The 20,576-nt window shown below is 39.8% G+C and overlaps 1 protein-coding gene across 5 annotated transcripts in view; it reads left to right on the top strand.

Moving 5' to 3' along the window:
• The first annotated feature begins 16,501 nt into the window (after positions 1-16,501).
• Positions 16,502-20,576, top strand: part of ARHGEF28 (Rho guanine nucleotide exchange factor 28) — a 397,204-nt gene continuing 393,129 nt past the window's right edge. For 3 of the 5 annotated variants that reach the window (XM_069084950.1, XM_069084951.1, XM_069084948.1), the window contains exons 1-2: positions 16,502-16,700; positions 17,701-17,787. The gene's annotated coding sequence lies outside the window, so the exon portion shown is untranslated. Of the gene's footprint in view, positions 16,701-17,481; positions 17,592-17,700; positions 17,788-20,576 lie in introns of those variants that run through there. The other 2 variants (XM_069084952.1, XM_069084949.1) reach the window with 2 other exon arrangements.

Here is a 20,576-nt window from a genome sequence, read left to right as displayed (position 1 = left end):
TATGGGTATTTCTTCCTGAATGTAAAGCAATTATTTCTTTAAAAAATTTTTTTTTAAATCAAATGCTTTATTAACTTCTAGTTTACATCATTCATTTCTGCAAGATTTTGAGTTACAAATTTTCTCCCCATTTTTTTCCCTACCAACCACCCCAAAATATCCCCTCCTCCAATCTGCTTTCTCCCATATCTTCTCCCATGCCCCCTCCAACTTTCTAGTAGGGCATGGAGGATGCTCCAGTGCCTGTATGTCTTATTTCCCATTTACATGTAAAATCACATGAATAATAGTATATGTATTAAACATTTGATTTTAAAACTTTGAATTCCAGATTCATTCCCTTTCTCCCTTGTCACCCACCCTTACTAAAAGATAAGAAATTCAGTATAGGTTGTACATGTGTAACTATGCAAAACATTTCCATAGTGGATATATTGTGAAAGACTGATTATATTTCCCTCTCTCCTATCCCACCTCCCACTTGTTCTATTCTCTACTTTGGTCCTGTCCCTTTTCAAAAGTGGGTGCTTCCAACTTCCCTCCCTGCCCCAGCCTGCCCTCCCTTCCATCATTCCCCTTCTCATCTGCTTCCCCCCTACTCTACTGTAGGATGAGATACCCTATTTAGTGTGTATGTCATTCCCTCCCTAAGCCAAATTCAATGAGAATAAGGTTAACCCATTCCCTTTTGCCTTCCTGTTCTTCCTCTCCATTGTAACTAACCATTTTCCCTTGCCTCTTCTATATGAGATAGTTTACCCCATTCTGTCTCTCCCCATCTCCTCTCATTATACTCCTCTCTCACCTCTTAATTTCACCTTTTATGTATCATCCCTTACTATTAAATTGCTCCTGTGCCCTCTATCTATGTATACCTGTAGACATATATACACACATTCACATATGTATTCATATACCTATATGCCCTCCTATATAGACATATATATATTTCTATTCCCTTCAACTATTTTCATACTGAGAAAAGTTTCATTAGTTACAATTATTGTTTTTCCACGTAGGAATATAAATAGTTCAACTTTGATAAGTTCCTTATCACTTCTTTTCCCTGTTTACCTTCTCATGCTTCTCTTGCTTCTTGTATTTGAAAGCCAAATTTTCTGTTCAGCTCTGGGTTTTTCATCAAGAATGCTTGAAAGTCCTGTATTTCATTGAATGAAATATGATACTCAGTTTTGTTGGGTAGGTGATTCTTGGTTTTAATCCCAGCTCCTTTGCCCTCTGGAATATCATATTCCAAACCCTTCGATCCCTCAGTGTAGAAGCTGCCAGATCCTGTGTTATCCTGATTGTGTTCCCACAATATTAAAATTGTTTTTTCCTGGCTGCTTGTAATATTTTCTCCTTGATCTGGGAATTTCAGAACCTGTCTATAATATTCCTAGGAGGTTTCTTTTTGGATCTTTTTCAGGAGGTGATCTATGGATTTTTTCAACCTCTATTTTGCCCTTTGGTTCTAAAACATCAGGGCAATTTTCCTTGAGAATTTATTGAAGGATGATTTCTAGGTTCTTTTTTTGATCTTGGCTTTCAGGTAGTCCAATAATTTTTAAATTATCTCTCCTGGATCTACTTTCCAGGTCAGTGGTTTTCCCAATGAGATATTTCACATTGCCTTCTATTTTTTCATTTGTTTGGATCTGTTCAATAGTATCTTGATTTCTCATAAAGTCACTAGCTTCCATTTGCTCCAATCTAATTCTGAAGGAATGATTCGATTCAGTGAGCTTTCAAGATTCTTTTTCCATCTGGCAAATTCGGCTTTTTAATTCTTCTCTTCATTGCCTTTTTGAGCCTCTTTTGACATTTGAGTTAGTCTATTTTTTTTTTTTTGCCTTTTTGGAGGGCAATTGGGGTTAAGTAACTTGCCCAAGTTTACAGGGCTAGTTTGTGTGTGTGTGTGTGTGTGTGTGTGTGTGTGTGCATGTGTGTGTTAAGTGTCTGAGGCCGTAACTGAACTCGGGTTCTCCTGACTCTGGGGCTGGCGCTTTACTCACTGTGCCACCTAGCTGCCCTGAGTTAATCTATTTTTTAAGGTGTTATTTTCTTCACTCAGGTTGTTGACTCTCATTTCATAATTTTCTTGCATCATTCTCATTTCTCTTCCCAATTTTTCCTCCATTTCTCTTATTTGGTTTTCAAAATCCTTCTTAAGGTCCTCTATGGCTTGTAACCAGCTTGCATTTTTCTTGGAAGCTTTTGGTGCAGGAGTTATGACTTCACTGCCTTCCTCCTGTTCCATGCTTTGATACTTTTTGTCCCCAAAATAGGAGTGCAAAGTTGGGTCCCATATTTACTTTGCTTCCCTCATTTGCTCATGTTGCCACTCAATTACTTGACTTCTGAGCTTTTTGCCACAGTAGGACTCTGCTACCAGACAGGGGAGCTTTGCACCAAATCAGTGGGGTTTTCTCAGCTGCCAAAGGTATTAGTTGGGTGCTCTCTCTGAAGCCTCCACACACTCTGGCAAGCTAGTCACACACCCTAGGTCCTCCACCCTAGACTGCAATCCAGATCCAAGCAGGTTAAAGCAAGAGCTATTACCCCTCAAACTGGTCACTTGGTCCCCCTACAAAATGCAGACCAGGAGCTGAAGCTTCCACATGGTGGCAGCTGCATGCCCTGGCTCCTCAGTGGCTTCTTGCCCTGGGGGTAGAGCCAACCACACTCCCAAGTTACTGGATCCCAAAGTCCACACTGCACTGACCTCTCACTTTGTCCTTAGCATCTATGGGTTGATAATTCTGGAAACCACCACAGCTGTTGGTGATCTGAAGTCCCTCCAGCCGGTGGCTGGTCAGGCAGGCCCACCCTGGGGCTAAAACATCCAGTTTTAGCGGGGCTGCGCTTGGCTCCCAGAGAGCTGTGCTGGCTGCTCCCTGCTGTCCTGCCAGGCTGTCTTCAGTGGGAGGTTAGCTTCTCTGTGTCATTTTGTGTGTTCTGTAGCTCCAAAGTTTGTTCAGAGTCACCTTTTACATAAATTGGAGGAAGTAAGAGCTGGAGCTCCGCGGAAGTCCTGTTTCTACACCACCATCTTGACTCTGCCCCCTCAATCACCTTTTTCTATTCTTTGCATTTGGAATTTTTTTTTTGCTTGTGCTTGTCAAATATAGAACAAAATCAAAAGAAAAATTTAAAAACAATGAATAGAAGGAAAAATGTTTAATCATATTTCTTGGTATATATTGAGATTATTAATTCCTCAGAGTAAAAATACTAAGGAAGTCCAAGGCATAGTTATTAGTTTTATTACCTGAAATATAATTTTCTACCTCTCTTTGAAGTTTTGGAGCATTTCTTCATTTCTTTTCACATCCAGGATTACAACTCCTGTGCAGCCTGGGCATAGAATTTATACCACATTAAATGTGCCCATCATGACCACATCATCTCTGAAGAAAATTCTGGAGAAACGCTGAGATTCTATGCTGCATAATTAGGAAAAAATGTATAAGCCTATTGAAATGAAAAGCATAATTTATACTTGTGCAATGTATATAAAAGATCTTACTCACATAGCTTTTGAAGTGGTATATTTGATTTAAAAATATTCATAGAGATTGGGACTAGATCTATGATTTCATTTGTTAAAGGGAACTCCCTGTGAGGAAACTCCCTCTAACAATGCATGTCAGTACTTGCTCTGAAATTTATAATCACATTGAGTTGCCAAAGCACTGAGGAGTTAAGTACTTGACCAGGATCACACATCCAGGAAGGACTTAAGTTGAGGTTTTTGTGGCTTCAGTGACTGTTCTGTATTTACACTATGCAATCTTTTTGAAAAATTGTATATATTCTTCTCAATGGGTAGGGGCAGGAGTGGGAAGAGGGTGAGAATTTGGGACTGAAAATAAGAAGAAAATTAAAAAATTTTTAAAAAGAAAGAGGATGTGTAATATATAATATGTTCAAGAAAACAAAATAAAATAATTCCTTATTGAATCAATTGCTATATAATAGATTTATTTGTAAGACATGCACATTAGAGAGGAACTAAACCCAGTGGAAAGCCCCCCCCTTTTTTTGGTCTTTTTGGAGGGGGGAAGGTAGGGCAATTGGGGTTAAGTGACTTGCCCAAGGTCACATGACTAGTTTTTGTGTTAAGTGTCTGAGGGCAGATTTGAACTCATGTCCTCCTGACTCCAGGGCTGATGCTCTAGTCACTGTGCCAACTAGCCACCCCAAGGCCCCTTCTTTTTAGAAATCAGAAAACCTGCATTTGAGTTCATGCTCTGCTATTTGTCTTATGTTATCCTATCTATATAATGCTATCTTAATGTGCAAATCTCTTATTCACTCCTCAGTTTCCTCTTATTTAAAATGGGAATAATAATATTTACGATTGTACTTTACTCAGCATTGTTGAGAGGAAAGCCTTTTTACAATTGACCAAGTTATTATTTCTATATTTAAGAGTATGTCATATTTTATGTTTAAGATGGCAGCTATGAAATTAGGTCCTTTATAACAACAACAAAACAGCTTACTTTGGAATATATGTTATGAACTTCATCTAACAGATTGGTAGTGCTTTTGATAATTATGATCTTGGTATAAACATTAGATGGTTTTATGTGCCCTTTGGTTGGATGCCCCTATTGCCTGTGATTAGATGCCATTACCGAGTACTTCAGAAAAAAGAATGAAAACATGCTATTTGAGATATCTCTAAATACTACAATTTTTTTTAATACCTAGGACATTTCTTAATTCTCTTCATTTTTCTTTTTGTGCATCTCAATATCATTCAGTAAGCATAACTATTCCCCTTTTTAGCAAATTTAGGAAGTTAAGAATTTTAGAAAAACCTGAGTATTTTTCCTTCACTTTGATGTTTCTTGGGTAATGACAGAATCATTGATACTCCCTTAATTTCGTATCCATTAGATTGTAAATTTCTTGAGGGCAGGAACTGTTTTTTGCCTCTTTATTTCAATCCCCAGAATTAAGCAAGTGCTTTGTCTTCATACCTACTTAATGATTGACTATTGACTAATTTCATGGGACCCAGTTTCAGTCTCAGGTGAGCATAAGCAAAGCCCTGAAGAGAGGGGCCTGGCTATTTTTTTTCTTAAAACATTTTTTAAAATTATGAATCATAAAGTCATTTATAGATATGAGTATTTTCATGTTTAACCATAATTAGAAAAGATGATACCTATGAAACATTAATCTTGGTGTCATACATATGACATATATGTATATTTGTTTGTTTAAATGTTTGTCAATTTTTGCTTCTGTGTCTTGTGTTAAACATTTCTCTTACATAGAATATATAAATAGCTTTCCTATACCTGATTTGCATTATGCACTGAGTACCTTTCTACTCTTAGAAAGTAGACATTAGACAGAGACCTTAGATATTAACTTAAACATTAGCAAAGCCTAAGCTATACTCATATATGTATATGACATATATGGATATGTATGTATATGTGTTTATGTATATACATATGTACATATATGAATACATATATAAAATTTAAGATATTACCAACATTGCCCTGCTTTTCCAGGTCTCCTTTGTTTTATTGCTGCTTTTTTTCTTTTTCTTTTCCTTGTATGTCTATTAGTATTCCTCCACTCTCCTTTTAACTCTTCCTTTTTGAATTAAAAGCTATTTATTTTAGCAAATTAGTTTAGTCTAGTAAAACAAATTTGTGGTTGTATCTGAAAAAATGTGTCTCATTCCATACCTATAGTCCATTGCTTCTCTACTGAGAAATGACTGGCATACTGTATTTCAGCACTGCTTATGGAGTCGTGATTGGTCATTGCACCAATAAGAGGGGTTTTTTTTTTTTTTTTGCTTTTTGGAGGGCAATTGGGATTAAGTAATTTGCCCAAGATTACACGGCTAGTTTGTTTTTTTGGGTAGGTGTTAAGTGTCTGTGGCTGGAACTGAACTCAGGTCTTCCTGACTTTGGGGCTGGCGCTTTACTCACTGCGCCACCTAGCCACCCGAACAATAAGAGTTCTCAACCCTCTCTTTCAATGTTGCTTTCTTTTACAATGTTGTAGTCATTGTATAAATAGTTCTTCTAATTCTGCTTTTTTCCTTCTGCATTAATTCCTACAAGTCTTCCCAGGTTTTTCTGAATTTGTCCCTTTTGCTGCTTTTTAAGTTGCAATACTATTTCTTTACATTCATATACCATCCCCCAATTAATAGTCACTATGTTTTCAGTTCTTTGCTACAACAAAACTGTATCTGTACAAATGGATCTTCCTGTTTGGGTGAGGTGGGGTTCTTCTGTAACCCCTGCTTTTGGGGGAAGCCCAGGATAGTTGGTCCTTTTGGTTTGGTAGTCATGAGCTGAATAGGATTAAAACCAATTGGGAATCCAGAGTTAAGTACAACCCTCATATAGGGATGGAGGGCTGCTAGGTTGCCAGAGGAGGGATGAACTGACCCACATCAGAAATGGAACAGGTTAAAGCTTTTAGACTAACGAGCATCGAGATCATATTTGAATGCCCCACTGCACTTCCAATGAGACTAAGTAACAAAAACCAAACAAAATGAGGAAAAGGAAGAAACAAAAAAGAAAAGGAAGGGAAACAATGAAAAGGGAAGGGAAAAAATATGAATCTTTCCTCTCTCTCTCTCTCTTTCTCTCAAATCTGTTAGGGGTATATGTCTATTGCTAGATCAAAGAGCATGTATAGTTTTAGATATTTTAAGTATAGTTTCAAATTGCTTTGCAGAATGGTTGAACCACTTCACAACTCAAGGAACAGTTCATTAATGTGCCCATCTTCCCATAGTCCCACCAACTATAGTCTTTTCTGTTTTTGTCTTCTTTGCTAATATAGTCGGTGTGGGTAGAACTTCAGAGCTATTAATTAATTTTTTTCTTATCATTAGTGATTTGGAACATTTTTTCATATGGTCATTGACAGTTTGAAGGTAAACTTTTTTTTTATCATCATTTCTGGCTCTTCATCCTCCACCCCCAACCCCCAATCCCAGCTCAAATCTTTCAAAGCTTAGGTTTTGCTAATGTTTAAGGTTAATATCTAAGGTCTCTGTCTAATGTCCACTTTCTGAGAGTAGAAAGGTATTCAGTGTATAATGTAAATCAGGTATAGGAAAGCTATTTATATATTCTATGTGAGAGAAATGCTTAACAGAAGAGACACAGAAGCACAAATTGACAAAGATTTAAACAGATTCAGTAACTTATAACTACTGTTAGACTCTTCTGGAAGACTGAGACTTAAAACATCAGAACAGGAAGTGTTTTGTGGGACTGCTGAATCAGCATTTCACCTTTCCCTCAGCTCTGTACTATCCAAAAAATTCCTTTCAGGTACATGCCTTTGGTAAGTCACTCCAAGTCTTGGGTTCAACCTTTTGGTATTCACTTTCTTTCCCAAGGAGCAATGGAACTCCTTATGAAGTATAACTAGGTTCAATTAGGGAATCCTGGAACTTCCAACCTCTTCTTTGAACTGAAAGCTCTAGATTTTGGCTATTATATTACTAAGAATTTTCATTTTGAGATTTCTTTCAGGAGGTGAAGAGAGAGTGAATTTTTTTCTTCACTTTGCCCTCTGGCTCTAAGAGATCATTTCTTGAAATACTCAGTGTATTTTTGTTGTTGTGGCCTTCAGGTATTCTGGTGATTCTTAAATTATTTCTTCTTGATGTGTTTTTAGGTCAGTTTTTAAATATGAGATTACATTTCCTTCTATTTTTTCAGTTATTTGATTATTTTAAATATTTATTATTGTCTTATGGAGTCATTAATTTCTCTTTTTTACATTCTATTTTCATGGAGTTTGTTACTTAAATAAAGTTTTATATCTTTTGTGTAAAACCAATAATTCTTTGTCTAATTCTTTAATCTCAAACTCTCATTTCATTTCTAATTCTTTAATCTATTGCTCTAATTTCATTTATAAAATTATTTTAACTCTCTAAAGAAATCTCTCTTGCTTTGTTTTTTTCTAGGAATTGTAGTTGACCTTTATGACCGAGCTGTGTTTTTCTTTGAAGTTTTGTTTGTATGTGTTTTGGGGTTATTCTCCTCTTCTGTGTTTGTGTTTTGGATATTGCCAGCACTGTAAGAGCTATTTATGGTGGAATTCTATTTTTTTTTTACTCATTCTTCTGGCCTTACTTTGCAAATTGGAATTTTGTTTCAGGGAAGGCTCTGTGCACTTTTGGAGGGAATGTAGGGGACTTTTTATGATCTTTGTATTATCTCAGGTTCTGTTGCTACATTCTCTCAGTACTGAGTATTGTGCTCTTCAAGTTTCGTAGGGGTGGCTTAGTTCAGAGAGCTAAGAACTTTCAATAGGCCCTAATCGGTTTGATTGCTGCCCTCCTAAAGTTTAGGAGGGTCTGTTTGGGTTTCTAGTCTGTTTGGGTCTAGGCAACACAACTGCAGACTTGCCCTAGGGCAGAGCTCCAATGTTGTTAGCCTCAGCCCTGGTCATCTAGCTGGAATCTCTGCAGGTTTAGAGTGACCCTTAGCCAATCCCTGATCTTATCTGAAGGGGTTAAATCTAAGATCTCACTTTAACATCAGAACTTTAATGCCTGGCACATAGTAAGTGTTTAATAATGTTTATTAGTTGATTATTGATTGAGAACAACAGAGTTGTAAGCCTATTCCATAGTTCCTATCCTGTTCACTTGTTTTTGTGATCTTGGGCTAGAAAAATATTCCATTGTGGCTTCTTCTTAGATTTTTCTACCACTATTCAGTCTGATTTTCTTCTTAAATCTCTTTTTGGAAAAGTTGTGGAGAGAGCTGGATTAATCCACTTTATCTACTCTACTGTCTTTGCTGGTTCTTAAACTCCTAATTTCTTGAACTTGCAACATTGTCCATAATGCTAGAAACATCCACCTTGGTATTGCTGTGCAGTCACCTATCTGCAGAGAAAGAAAAACAAGCAGAAGAGGAAATCAGGGGCCCAGGCTCAACCTTGTCTAGGTAAACACATGTGCAGGATGTCATGTGTAAGCAGAGCAGTTTGCCATTTCTGCTAGAGTGTGGAGAAGGGTGCTCACCTCTTCCTGTGGCACCATGGGAAATCCAGGAAGAAGGAACTACTTGCCACACATTCCAGAGTCAAGAAGGAAGAGAGAGCAAGAGAGGAAAGTTTCCTCTTTTATGAACTGCTGAGTGGGTTTCCCTTTTTATGTTCTACTGTATGGCTAGTTCTTCTTGGCTGAGTGATCGATCTTAATGCAGAGACCCCTTGCCACCATAATAGGACCAAGGTTATCTATCTCAAAGCACTCAAGTCCTTCAGCAATGAGGCATATCTGATATCTGACTTGATCATCGAAAGCATCGAAAGCAGCTCATTGCATGGCCCATGGGATGTACTCAATTCCATTCATTCTCAAAGGGAGGTCTGAGGATTGCTCTGGTTCTGTAAGATCCTTTCAGGGGGTCTGAGAGGTCAAAAACATTTTCCTCACACCACTAAAGCATTTTGTTACTAAAAACACCAAATATTTGCTTATTAAAATAATATTCCCTCGTCCCTTTTCCAAATATATATTGTGTCTGTGTGAGACCAGATAATTTTCATATTCTTCATCCAAAAATAAAAAATAAAAACAGATTGACTGCAGAAGCAGATATGAGAATGAGTTGTCTTCTTTCAAATCAGATATTAAAGAGATCTGCAAAAATATGTAAAACAATGCCACTCCTCACTAATTTTTTTTTCATTTTTGAAAATGTAGTTCTTTTCCACAAAATTTGTTGTATCAACATATTGTTGTTGTGATTGTCATTATTATTATTAATCAAACAGTCACGTCCAACTCTCTGTGGCCCCATTTGGGGTTTTCTTGGCAAAGATACTGCAGTGGTTTGCCATTTCCTTCTCCAACTCATTTTACAAATGAGGAAACTGAGGCAAATGGGGTTAAGTGACTTGCCCAGGGTCACACAGATTGTAAGTGTCTAAGGTCATACTTGAATTCAGGATCTCCTGACTCCAGACCCCAAACTCTATCCACTTTATACATAGTTGTACTTTATTATTATTATATAATTGTGTATTGTACATATAAATCATTATCATGTTATAATAACCTGATTTATTATTGTTATTTTAAAATAAATAAATATTTTAAAATATCATTCTTTTTTTTTTTGCTAATAAAGTAAATATCAATAGATATAACTTACATAAACAAAAACTCTTTGGAGTCCTCAATCATTTTTCGGAATATAAAGGCATCCCGAAACCAAAATTTTGAGAACCACTGCTCTAATACAATCTCTGTTACACTTGTAGTTTTGGGGGAATGGTGTGAGATCATCAAGGGAAAAAATAGATTCAACTCTATATAATGTCTAGCACTTAAAAACGCTGAGGTTCTTGGCATTAGATTCAGAAATTGTGGCATATATTGGTTATAACAGTGTCATGTGATAGATTTGTCATATACTACAATCTCACAGATACTCCCTAGCCATCCTACAAATAAATCATTTTGCCCTTTTGAGAAGGCCTGTACAACATAAAGCCCACGGGACCCTTGTGACCACCAAAGGATTTTGGGCAGTCCTCCAAAAATGTAGGGTTGCCACTGTGCACTCTCCTGTTTGTCATGTGACCTGCAGCAATCAATCATCCTCAGTCATCTCTAGTCTAACTTACCTGCAGTTCGAAGAAGTTTAGCCTATTTTAGTTTTGGCCCCTACCTACTGCCAAGTTCTGCAGGTCTGCCTTTAAGCCTCAGTTTCCTCATTTGTAAAATGGGAATAATAATAACTGTATTACCTACTTCACATGATTGCCTTTAGCAAAGCACTGTAAGTGGTAAAGCTTTATCTAGATGTAAGCAATTATTATTATCATTATTTTAAAATCTTATGCCCTTTGGATACAAGAATCTTAAAGAAGTCCACAGCTTTGATTTCTTTTGTTTTGCAAGCAAGCAAAACAGTTAGCATAGCATATCTTAAAGACAAAAAGCTAGAATGAAAATATTTTTCATATACTTTTTAATGGGTTTTTGTCCATCTTCTTCCTCCATTCCTCCCCTCTTCCCCCTTGCCAGGGCACACTACACCCCTCGCAAAAAGAAACAAGGTCCCCCTAGTCACAAGTGCACAAGGTTTATGTGACTTGAAGACTTCCCAGTGACATCATGTACAGAACACTGAGGCTTCATTTTGACCATTTGTCATTTCATCGGAAGTATAATTACAGTCTGTAATTCACCTCCCTCAATGCTGTTCCATGTGGGTATTACCAATGACAGATCCACACCACCCTAATTAAAATTGTGTCACTATTTCCATCATAAACTCTGTTTTTTCAAAGGCCTTTCTAATCTGACTGTGAAAACTTGCCCTGAGGGGGTGGGGAAGAATTTAGCTCTTTGCTAAGGAGATGTGACTATTTAACAGGTGTTCCACGAATTGGTGGCATGCTGGATATGGATCCATGGTACCCAACTTCAGAACACTCTGGGTGGCTGTTTTGGAAAGGAAGATTGAATAATGAAAGACTCAAATTTGTTTTCGTATGCCATCCAGCTGGCCTCCCTTACAAGAGTTGTGCCGTAGGGATCCAAAAAAGGGGCCTTTGAGCTAGCTTAAATGCCAGGTAGTTGTCTACAGTCAGAGGGCACCTGTAACCATTTCAGAAAGGAGCTGAATAACTGACTGAAGCAAATAGGTAAACATATCTGAGGATAAATGTTACTCTTGATCTTTGGGGGGAACGCTCCCTAACTGCAGTTCTTTGGGTGGATCAAGGTTAGGATATTGGCTTGCTAACAAGTGGTAGTCATAAAGGTCTGTTTTCCCCAAAGGGCAGGGTGGTATTGGCAAGCAAAGTTGGTTTGCTAGAAATTTTGGTATGGGGAAGTTTAGAAAATAAATAAACCTGTAGCAACTGGTTGGCCTTACAGTAGAATTGGCTGAAGTTTTGGAGCATGGAATGAAATGAATCTGAACAAAAGTTGGCACTCAAGGAGCCTGTGTGTTGGAGGGGTTGGGGGTGGGCTGGGGATGGACCAGGAGAATGACAATTCAACATAATTAAATTAAATAAATACTAACTAAATACCTACTACATGCAAGATGTTCTGTTAGATGTTGAATATTCAGAGATGAAAAACTTCAGTAGTCTCTTATCTCAAGGATCTAAGATCTCTTGAATCTAGCTGGAACCCCAAACAAGCATTTTTTTTGAGGGGGGAGGCAAGGCAATTGGGGTTAAATGACTTGCACAAGGTCACCCAGTTAGTACAGTGCATCAAGTGCTTGAGGCTGGATTTCAACTTAGGTCCTCCTAACTCCAGGGCCAGTGCTCTATTCACTGTACCACCTTGCTGCCTCTCTAAAATGTGTATTTTTGAAAGAGTTGACCTCCAGTGTGGAAAGTCCATTGACTTGAGTGCAAGTCACAACAAATCTAGACTCAGTTTCCTCATGTGTAAAATAAGGGGCTTTGACTTAATGACCTCTAAGATCACTTGAAACTTAAGCCAAACTTCTATAGTCCCTCCCCTCAGGAGTTTTATTTTGAAGCTAATTTAGTGCACTCTAGTCACAGAAAACCATGATGCTTATTCCTGCATTGTGAATTCTTTTCATCATAGAGATGCTCAAGTAAATTTAAGGGAGGCTTACCACAAACTGGAAATGGAGAACCTTCAGTTTTTGTAAACCTGAAACCACTACTATCTTTTGAAGTGTTTTGTTTTCTTAAAATAAAAATAATTCACATGTGATGATCATTGGGCAACTTGGAATTTTGGGTATGATGCCTCCCAATATTCTTGTGAGCTAAGTCCTTTGTAAACCTTAAAAACTGTCTCAATGTGAGCAGTTATTATTGTTATTATTCTTATTATATAATTGAAGCTTTCTGACTAGTTTCCAGAGGTTCCACAGCCATGTTTGCAATGGTTCTATAAGTAAAGTTTTCAAATATTTAGCCTACAGGTCAAAAAATTGAATAAAAGGGACTATAATTTCACTTAAACATTTTCTCAAAGCTCAGCTGTAATTCTTGCCTAAGTTTACATATTCATGTTTCAACAAATTCAATTAAATGCTATTTTGGTGTTACAGTGAAGATGGTCAGTTGGTTAGAATAAGTCAGGAATCTAAGGTTCTCTGCCAAGAAATGTCTCTCATCTGATGTCTTTGACCTTTGGCGAAATTTGTCTCCAGAGACAGGTGTGTGGACAAGAAATGGCCAATGCAAATCTTGCTTTTGACACTTATTAATGCCTTGTTGGAAGAATAGCAAAGAGGCCAATGTCACTGAAAGGCAGAGTACATGGGGAACAGGTAAAACATATTTTGTAAACCTTAATGTTGTTATAGTCATACTTTTATTTTTCTTTTCCCTATTCAATATTAGAATATTAAACTGTGCCCTGAAAGTTCTCCTAGTAATTTTTCATTCTGAAACTTGTGAATTTGTAGGTTGAAAAGTAAGATTTACAACTGCACATTTTTGGTGGAGGGAAATAAGAAGAGGAGGGCAGGAATCAGTGAGATGATAGAGTTGGGTGCATATGTAAAAACTTCCTCCATGCCTGTGATCATTTGCTTCAACAAAGGCTTAGAAAAAGCCTGCTTTAAGCAGTAGTACATAAGAAAACTGTAAAGACCCAGTTTCTGCCCTGGAAGAAATGATCATCTGGTTTTAAGTTAACAAGATTTATGCACTTAAGAAAACAATACTTCATTGTGTCTCTTCAATTGCTAAATTGCAAGGTCAGAGCCAACACTTCCAATAGAAGTTCATAGAAGATAGCAAAAGGACCTGGAGTGGTGATGGTTTATAAATGAGTCAGGGAGGGCAGCTAGGCTTCAAAGGATCATGGGTAAGATCTGGGCACAATGCTTTCCAAAGTTGTGCTAGGGTTTGTTTATAATGAAGAAGGAATTTCCCTCAACTGAATTACCAACTTGACTTTAGGCTGATTAACCTTCAGGTGTTCCTCTGATGTGAATGAACAATCCTGGTACGAATAGGAAACAAAACTCTACCACTCATGCCTTGGGTAAACTCACTGCTATTAGGAATAGCCTTATTCTGAAGTTTTGAAGTCAATGGAGGGCAATTATCACAACAGATATTCTTCTTCTTCAAGCTTCCAGCTCTATACTTTCCCATGGTTTCTTTGGCTGGCCCCCAAAGTACACTTTGGATTTGGGCATGGGGAGCGATCAAACCCAAGTTTTTATCCAAATAACAATCAAGTTCAACATAAGTTAAGAGTAGTGTGAAGGTTAGGAGAAGGTAAATCCCTAACTTTCTGGGGTATAGCAGTTTCTCATTTTGGGGTGATTTTGCCCCCCCTCTCTCAGAATTCAATTCAACACGCACATATTGAACGTTATTATGTACAAGATAATGTTGCTCAGTGAGTCACTTATGTAGGAATTTCCCTTTGAACTCTTTTTCACTCTTTTCCTGCTCTTTATTTACCGACCTCACAGATACAGTGAGAGAAGAAAGAAAAAAACCGAAAAAGGTGGCTTTGTGCTTTGATAAGTTATTCGACTCAACAAACATTTGTTATCTTGAAATGGTGAATAAAGATGAAGACCTTTAACACCCCTGACTTTATTTCTGTAGGCTGACCTGATCCCAGCTGTCTATGGGGAATAGTAACTAAATTTTTATTTAAAAAAGTCCTTAAGCTGAACAGCTTTATTGGAGCCCTTGCAAGTGTATGCTAAAGAGATTGCCTGGTGCTACATATTGAAATGGAGCATTATTCTCTCTCTAGGACTGCATTAGTCACCTAGAGTTGGGCAGGACTGGACCATAAGGGTTCAAAGTGATGAGGAGGCCTATGTTTGGGGCTTCATCAAAACTACTTTTATCTTAGGGTTGGGTCTGAGTACAGGTCAAAAATAGGGGCAGTGCTGAGTAAGGAGACCTGAAAAGGGCTTTGGATCTGGAGACCTGAGTTTGAATTGTGGCTCTGATGCTTCAAAGTCACGTCTGAGCCTCAAATGGCCCATCTGTAAAATAGAAGCATTAACACTTGCATTCTCTATCTCAGGATTGTGAAAGTAGTACTTTTACAAGTCTTAGTGGGGTATATACAATTGAGTTGTTATAGTTTTTTCCTTCCCCTCTTTCCTTTCCAGTCTTTTTACTACACCTGGTGAATGGCAGTTTCCGGCTCCTCCTCCCCCCACATCTATGGGATGGCCTAAAGAAGTTAGTGGGGGTTAATAACTGTGGCCCTCTCTGTCTACCTGACCGCAGCTCCGGTGGTTGCCACACCCATGGCCCAGTTCTGGGAACGAGCATTACACAGAGGCCAGGTCTCAGATAATAAAACAAAAGAGAACCGAGGTAACCGCACGCTAAGGTAAAGCAGGGACCTTAGCCGGAAATAGTGGGATCATTGCCTCTGTTCTTTTGTCATGGAAAAGATCCGTCCGAGAGATTCCAGCAGTTAGGCAAGTGGTTGACACTTTGAACCTGGGGTTAGCTCTCCTCTCATTCACTCTACCTGTTAGCTAGAATAAGGTTTTAAAGTTTTCATCGGAGCGACTTACTGAGACTGTTTTAATACAGTCATTTCTGTGCAGAAGGGAAAGAAAGAGACTCACAGATGACATAGGGGAGAAAACCTAGATTAGAAGGAAATATATTATCTACATGGCCTAAAAGGTTAATCTGCGGATTAAAATTTGAACACCTCATTTAAATGGTGTAGAATTTGGTTTAAATGGAGCCAAACATAACTTTTTGTTTGTGTAAGATTACGTCTAAACTGGCAAATATTCGACTAGGATTTGCAGCGGAAAGAACGCTGGAGTCACACAACTTGGATGCCAGTCCTGGCTGTCATTGCTACCTGTGTGACCGTGGACAAGATACCAACCTTTCTGCATCACTGGTTCCTCATCTATAAAACTGTTTTAGATGACGTCTGAGGTCACGTCCAGCTCTGTCTGACCCTATGACCCTAATTTTGGAGGGGGAGCGATGTGAAAGGTGTGCGTCTAAAGAGAGAAGGTGCTTTGGCTTTGTGCCACGTGACTCCTGAAGGGCTCCTGGTTTCTTGCCAGCGCCCCCGCTCCCCACGCCAAACTTCCCCGACCTGAGATAACTTTCACCAGGAAGCAGATGCGCGGGTCCTTTGGTTCAGGGAAGGTCTGGGTCTCCGGGGCTGCCGCACAACCTCTCCCTCCCCCCAGCTGCAGTAGCAGGCCTGGTAGCTCAGCCACAGGCGTCCTCCCTCCTCCCCCAGCGGTCACCACTGGAACAGTGGCTCGGCAGCTCCCTCCGTTGGGGGCAGGTTCAGGTTTCATTTTGGAGCCGGTGCCGGGAGGGAGCGAGCTAGCGAGGGCGGGCCGGGCCGGCCCATGTGATGCCGCGGCTGGCGAGCCACGGTCCTAGAGGTGGGGAGAGTCTCCCGGGGATCCCGGACCCGGGGGAGCGGGGAGTGCGGGGGGGAGCGGGGCTGGGGGCGGCACCAGTTTCGTGCGCAGCTGGCGGCGCGGCTCGGGCGCTGCCTGCCTGGGCTGCGGGGCTCTCGGCTCCTCCCTCTGATGCCCCAGCCACCGCCGGGCTCTGTCAGCTCCCTGAAGAGCCTGTTTGCTACGGGCGGCCCAAGCGCGTCCGTCCCAGCCTCCGGCCCCGGCGCCCTCCCGGCGGGCTTAGGACAAAGGGACGGAGCGAGCCGGGACCCCGACCCTCCACAGGTAAAGTGCTGGCTGTTCGGGCAGCATCTCTCTCCACTGGTCCCTTGCGGGGGCCGAGAGAGTTGTTCGTATTCCTGGGCTAGAAAAAGTTTCTTCACCTGTGTTTCCAATCGTGGGGCCATTGACTCGGTTGTTTCCTTGGGGGGTGATGGAGTGGGAGAAGGAAAGTGGGCAAGTGGCAAGTTCAAGGCACAGGGAAATTGGCTCGCTCTCCTTTCAGGCTTTTCTTCCAGCCCCCTACGCTGATCCGATTCCCCTGGAGAGCAACAAGTGTACTGGGCTGCAGCAGCTGCAGAGCGGGAGCGAGCGCAGGGGTGGGCAGGCTGCTCCGCTCCGCTGGGAGCCGGCCACTGCTCCTGCCTCCTCTCGCCTTGCAGCTCGCTCTGCGATGGGGGATGGGGTGGGATGCGATGGGAAGGGGCCTCTGGGGTGGGTAACTGCCCAACCAAGCCCTCTTTCGCGTGCTAGGAAAACCACACACCTGGTAGGCAGTGTCCTAGGCCCCCTCGTCCTTTGGGAAAGGAGGAAGTTTTGGGTAGTGTCCCTCTTCTCCGGAGCCCCCTCCCCTCTATAACTCCTGAGAGACGGGGTTCCTGTGGCCGAGGTTAGAGGGGGAGTAGAAGGAGCCCTCAGCTGGCAAGTGCCTGTCAGTAGGTCTAATAGTTGTCCGCGGACGCCCTAGAAACCGGGTGCTGGGCTTTGCAGCCAAAAATTGAATTTCCGTGCTGAGAATCCGTCTGGCTCTCTAGTTCACCCAACTACCAGCTCCAAGTGGGGTGGGGCGGAGGGAAGAGTCGCAGTCTCAGCGTCTTTGCTGTTTTCTGCTTTGGTCCCTGGCACTGAGAGTTAGGTCTTCAAAGATCTTCAACAACCGGGGGAAATCTGAATTAGGTAAAAGACATTGAAAAAGACTGGATTTCTGGGTGAGGGGAGATGAGGGAAGCTGGGTGTCTGAGTAGGCCCATATTTGCTTATACCCTTTTTTCTTCTTCTCTCCTAGGCTCCCAGGTTGTATTCCAGCTTTAGAATTAAGACGGTCCTCCAATACTGAGCATTCATTTCAGGGGAGTCACTTTGAGTGCCTTTGGTAAGTGAAATGTAGTATTCACAGCAAACACAAAGAAAGTGAAAGGCTAATTCTTGCTAGATTCAGTGACTTGAACCACTAGGGACAGTTCCAGGAAAAATGATGCCAGCTAAAAGACAAGCTTGGGTTTTGAAGTTTTGTGTGCATGTGTGTTATGAACACACACAGGTTTACATTTTTCCCTGACCTCTGGTAAAATTAATTCCCAGAAGTGAGAGGGAGAGAAAATCTTCACACTTGTAAAACCAATTCAACATTTTAGTTAATGTTAAACGGTAAGATTCATAAGTGATTATTACGGGACTCATTTATTTAGTGACTACTGTCAAGGAAAGCTTTAAACCAACATTGTGCCCTCAAGCTGGTAGATAAGGAAACTGAGGCATAGTGCTATTAAATGAGTTTCTGAAATAATGGGGAACCAGGAGAGCCTGGAATTCCTAAAGGGTTCTGTCATGTTTTGGGATCATTTTTCTTTCTCATAGAAACTATAAACTATACATCCTAGGAGAGATTACATAACAGGTGTTTTCTTTGACTTCTACTCTGGGTCTTGGTGCTTTAAACAGTTTAGATAATGAAATGAAGGAAATGATGATGGGGACCTCTTAACATAATACCAAAAACATTGTGAAACTTTTAACAGACTTTTCAATTGCATTCTTACTCATTGTTCCCGAGTTTGTATAGTGTTGCTGTTGTTGGGTTGTTTCAGTGGAGTGCAGTTCTTTGTGACCCCATTTGAGGTTTTCTTGGCAAAGATACTGGAGTTTTTCCATTTCCTTCTCCAGCTGATTTTTCAGATGAGGAAACTGAGGCAAACAGGTTTAAGTGACTTGCTCAGGGTCACACAGTATCTGAGGTTAGATTTGAACCCAGGTCTTCGTGACTCCAGGCTTATCTACTGAGACACCTTGTAAGAGACAACTTTAGCCAGCACTGAACAGAACTTTAATGTGACCTCAAAAGAATCTGTTAACTATTACCAGGTAAGAAAAGAGTGGAGGAATGTAATCTGCTCAGATGAAGAGAGTTAGATGCATGTGGTTTTTTGAAAAGTCTTGTGTACAAATATGTCATTCAGAATTCATGAACCTTGATAATTGGACCATAGAATTAGACCTGGAAGGGACCTCAAAGGTCATTTAGTTGTACTTCCTTATTTTATAAATGAAGAAACTGAAAAAAAAAAGAAAACCTACTTCAGAGAGTTTAAGTGGCTTGCCCAAAAATTACTACCCATAATTATTGGAGTTGGGACTCTAAGCCCATTCTCTTTATACTTCCTCTAAACCAGGTAGATTTTTTGCTTTTAAAGGAGATAATGGAAATGCTGCTCTTTTAGTACTTTTCCTTCAACTTGAATCCATACCAAATGTTTATGTTCAGGTAATGAAGCCCTGGAAATAGATTTATGCTGGGAATTTTGGAAGAGCTTCCACTACCATGACACTGTTATCAATGACAACACATTGAACTCTGGTTACTCAAAAGCTCCCATGCTTATGGTCCTTTTTATTGTAATGTTTTATTTCAATGATCAAATATGACAGATCTTCTGGTTTACGTCAGGATTGTCTAGTTACAGTTGTATTTATGTTGCTTTCAGCATAGCAGAAAAAAGCTTCAAAAAACATTTGGGTTTTTTTTGTGTGTGCATATGTGACTTCAAGTCAAATTTGTTATGAGAGGGGTGAGTCCAGCTGGGCAGCTCCCATTGAGAATACTAAACTAAAAACAGTGTTGCATTGAAAAGAGTTCAGGGAATTTAGCTATACTAGACTTGTACTGTAAATATTGTACCTCTTTCAAGGACCAGATTGCAGATTTCTTACTTAGAGATGTTTTTCTCATATAAGTTGAGGAGTCTGGATCTGGTGTTAGAGAATATAGTAATCAGCTGTCTTCCGTCCTCTTGCTGAATCTTCAGAACCTTTGGCTCATGTGTTATCATCTAGCAATAGAAACAGGGTATACTTAAGCATCCAAATTAGGATTGTTCTGCTGCTGTAAATATTGTTTATCCCAATATCTCTACCATGCATCTTTTCCTTTCTCTGCTTTAATTCCAGTGCCCTAGTTGATTTAAGAAGCAACTCTTTACTTCTGGATTTTTCAGTATCTATTACTATTTTTAGTGTGATTTACAATATATACATGTCACACTCATCAATAAATCATGTCAGAAGGCATCTATTGAGCACTTACTTTGTGTGTGGGCATGGTGCCAAGTGGATTATAAAGAAAGGTAATAATAGTTCCTGCTCTCAAGAAGTTCACAGTCTAATAGGGGAGACAACATGTAAGTGACTATGTGCAAACAACATGCACACACATTTATGTGGCAAATTGGAGATGATTGTAGAAGGAAGGCACAAACATTATGGGGACTTGGGAAAGGGTTCTTGCAGAAGGTGGGATTTTAGCTGAGACCTGAGAGAAGCCAATGAAATTATTTAGGAATTTGGCTGCTACAATAAAAATTGTGTGTGTGCAAGCGCTTATATTAGTGTGATTATGACAATTCTTTTTTGTTGTTGTTTTCTTGTTTTTTGCTTCTGGACAGCCAAGATAATATTTAATATCATTGTTATAAGGGGAACATTTAAAAAAGAAATGAACGAATTAGAGTTAATATTTGGTGTCTAGGAAACTTGTCAAAGCCAGGTGGCTACTTGGATTTTGGTTATTTTTGTCATAAGCAAATAATATTTTTATAAATACTTACTTTTCCAGGAATATTATTCCTATTCATAGGATCATAGATCCAGAACTGAAAGGGACCTTAT

This window comes from Petaurus breviceps, unplaced genomic scaffold (genome assembly GCF_028583685.1).
Source record: "Petaurus breviceps papuanus isolate PSGF00001 unplaced genomic scaffold, PetGlider_PUasm1.0 175, whole genome shotgun sequence".
NCBI lineage: Eukaryota > Metazoa > Chordata > Mammalia > Diprotodontia > Petauridae > Petaurus > Petaurus breviceps.
The sequence above is the reverse complement of the archived record's forward strand: the minus strand, read 5'-3'. Positions and strand labels throughout refer to the sequence as shown.